The following is a 3,701-nucleotide window of genomic DNA, read 5'->3' as shown; positions in this document are numbered from 1 at the left end:
TACTCTTCCTCATCCTGAAGCTTCAGCACTTCACTCCACACCTGAAAAGTGCTCGGTCCACCATCAATACGGACCACACCACCCTACACCTCCTGCAGCACGCCCACTTCTCATCTCAACGTCTTCTACTATGGGCTTGCTACCTGCAGAAATTCAACCTGGAGACACGCTATACCAAGAGTCTGACAACACCATAGCCGATGCCCTCTCCAGAGTTTATGAAGTAGAAGCGACTCCATCCATTACTCCACCACATAACGACGTACTTCTTCCAGAACCGCAGGCTTCGGGGGAGAGTTGTGACGATAATCTCCTTCAAGAGATTGAGCCTGCTCTTCCCTCCAAAATTACGTCTTCACAATTATATAAAAAGACTATGGAAGAAATGTCCAACAACGACAACAACACCAGCACCAGCAAGGCTTGCCAGGGTGAGCAGAAACGTATGCAACCAGCCACCTGTTCGAACTCCAACCACCAAACTACCCGTTGATCGCTACGGCTCCGCTGATTGGTCGCCGGTCTGGCTGCACCTGCACTCGCCCCCAATACTACCTGATGTCTGGGGTCGCCCCAACATCAGTCCTCAGAATGTTCCGTGCTTTCGTAGCCAGCACTCCTCCCAGCTAGACGTTAGCGTGTACTGAGAGAGGTGGTGGCTTTAAGCCAATATTCCAGCACCTCCCACTTAACTTTTGTGTTGCACTTCTTATTATTTTGACTTAACGTAACTTTTCATTGTGTCATTTAAGTATTCTTATTATTTTGATTCATTGATTTTATTATACATATTTGTTTGTCCATATTTTCATGTTTTGATTTATTTAACGTAATTAAAATTTCATTGTTAAAGTTTTACTTGTGTTTTGTGTGTCTTCTCCTTACCTTACCACAGACGAAGTTCCAGTTTTTCTTTTTTTTTATAACTATGTGACGAGGCCATACCCCTAGCCTTAAACAGCCGAACACCAACGCGTTACCGTCACAATATATATATATATATATATATATATATATATATATATATATATATATATATATATATATATATATATATCCAGTTATACCTTTCCCTTTATTGCTTCCATTTACCAAGATTTTTATCTTAGTACCTTTTTCTTCACCTTATTTGTACTCTCACCTTTCTCTACATTTCATCCTGCCCTCTTCTCGCTCACCCCTTCCCTCTTCTCTCATTTCTTCACGTCCTTTCCTCACAAGAAAACCTACTTGTAACCTGATCAGAGGCTGACCCTTGCTTCCCCTCGTCCTCCTCTCAACACCTTGGGTCCCCTTGGGTCCCCTGGGGTCACCTTGAAAAAGTGCCAAGGGAATAAGACATGTTCGTCCACCTTTCCCCTTAATCCTCTCACTTCTCGTCTCCCTTATCCCTACTTCTTCTTTCACTCCTCCATATCCCTCATCATAATCCTTCTCTTCCTCTCATCCCTCTCCTGAAACTTCTCTTATTCTTCCCTCTCCTCCTTCGCTGATGGCCGCCATCTTCCCCCATCACCTAGTCTGCACCCGAAGGTCAAGTGTAAACAAATACACAGCTGGTGATGGGGAGGGGTGATGGGGATAATGACGGTGGGTATTACCCCTGCCGACGGTGATGGGTGTAGTGGGATTGGCTCTCCTGGTGCCCCAGGGAATGGGGAGTCGTGAGGGTGGCTGGTCCTTTGGCTTGCTACCCATGGGGTGCTCTTGGGGCCTGGTCCTCCAGGTGCTGGGGGAGGTGGAAGATAGTCATGATCTTGTGGTGGGCCAGTCCTGGGGGGCTAGCTAGTTGTGGTGGGCCAGTCCTGGGGGGCTAGCTAGTTGTGGTGGGTCAGTCCTGGAGGGCTAGCTAGTTGTGGTGGGTCAGTCCTGGGGGGCTAGCTAGTTGTGGTGGGTCAGTCCTGGGGGGCTAGCTAGTTGTGGTGGGTCAGTCCTGGGGGGCTAGCTAGTTGTGGTGGGTCAGTCCTGGGGGGCTAGCTAGTTGTGGTGGGTCAGTCCTGGGGGGGACTAGCTAGTTGTGGTGGGTCAGTCCTGGGGGGCTAGCTAGTTGTGGTGGGTCAGTCCTGGGGGGCTAGCTAGTTGTGGTGGGTCAGTCCTGGGGCTAGCTAGTTGTGGTGGGCCAGTCCTGGGGGGGACTAGCTAGTTGTGGTGGGCCAGTCCTGGGGGGTAGCTAGTTGTGGTGGGCCAGTCCTGGGGGGCTAGCTAGTTGTGGTGGGTCAGTCCTGGGGCTAGCTAGTTGTGGTGGGTCAGTCCTGGGGGGCTAGCTAGTTGTGGTGGGCCAGTCCTGGGGGCTAGCTAGTTGTGGTGGGCCAGTCCTGGGGGACTAGCTAGTTGTGGTGGGCTAGTCCTGGGGGGCTAGCTAGTTGTGGTGGGCCAGTCCTGGGGGGTAGCTAGTTGTGGTGGGCCAGTCCTGGGGGGTAGCTAGTTGTGGTGGGCCAGTCCTGGGGGGTAGCTAGTTGTGGTGGGCCAGTCCTGGGGGCTAGCTAGTTGTGGTGGGCCAGTCCTGGGGGGCTAGCTAGTTGTGGTGGGCCAGTCCTGGGGGGCTAGCTAGTTGTGGTGGGCCAGTCCTGGGGGGCTAGCTAGTTGTGGTGGGTCAGTCCTGGGGGGCTAGCTAGTTGTGGTGGGCCAGTCCTGGGGGGCTAGCTAGTTGTGGTGGGCCAGTCCTGGGGGACTAGCTAGTTGTGGTGGGTCAGTCCTGGGGGGCTAGCTAGTTGTGGTGGGCCAGTCCTGGGGGGCTAGCTAGTTGTGGTGGGTCAGTCCTGGGGGGCTAGCTAGTTGTGGTGGGCCAGTCCTGGGGGGCTAGCTAGTTGTGGTGGGTCAGTCCTGGGGGGCTAGCTAGTTGTGGTGGGCCAGTCCTGGGGGGCTAGCTAGTTGTGGTGGGTCAGTCCTGGGGGGCTAGCTAGTTGTGGTGGGCCAGTCCTGGGGGGCTAGCTAGTTGTGGTGGGTCAGTCCTGGAGGGCTAGCTAGTTGTGGTGGGCCAGTCCTGGGGGGTAGCTAGTTGTGGTGGGCCAGTCCTGGGGGGCTAGCTAGTTGTGGTGGGCCAGTCCTGGGGGGCTAGCTAGTTGTGGTGGGCCAGTCCTGGGGGGCTAGCTAGTTGTGGTGGGCCAGTCCTGGGGAGCTAGCTAGTTGTGGTGGGTCAGTCCTGGGGCTAGCTAGTTGTGGTGGGTCAGTCCTGGGGGCTAGCTAGTTGTGGTGGGTCAGTCCTGGAGGGCTAGCTAGTTGTGGTGGGCCAGTCCTGGGGGGTAGCTAGTTGTGGTGGGCCAGTCCTGGGGGGCTAGCTAGTTGTGGTGGGCCAGTCCTGGGGGGCTAGCTAGTTGTGGTGGGCCAGTCCTGGGGGGCTAGCTAGTTGTGGTGGGCCAGTCCTGGGGAGCTAGCTAGTTGTGGTGGGTCAGTCCTGGGGCTAGCTAGTTGTGGTGGGCCAGTCCTGGGGGGGACTAGCTAGTTGTGGTGGGCCAGTCCTGGGGGGTAGCTAGTTGTGGTGGGCCAGTCCTGGGGGGTAGCTAGTTGTGGTGGGCCAGTCCTGGGGGGTAGCTAGTTGTGGTGGGTCAGTCCTGGGGGGACTAGCTAGTTGTGGTGGGTCAGTCCTGGGGCTAGCTAGTTGTGGTGGGCCAGTCCTGGGGGGACTAGCTAGTTGTGGTGGGCCAGTCCTGGGGGGTAGCTAGTTGTGGTGGGCCAGTCCTGGGGGGTAGCTAGCTGGTGGG

The sequence above is a fragment of the Procambarus clarkii genome, chromosome 40 (genome assembly GCF_040958095.1).
Source record: "Procambarus clarkii isolate CNS0578487 chromosome 40, FALCON_Pclarkii_2.0, whole genome shotgun sequence".
In the NCBI taxonomy this organism is placed as follows: Eukaryota; Metazoa; Arthropoda; class Malacostraca; order Decapoda; family Cambaridae; genus Procambarus; species Procambarus clarkii.
Note: the sequence above shows the minus strand (reverse complement) of the source record.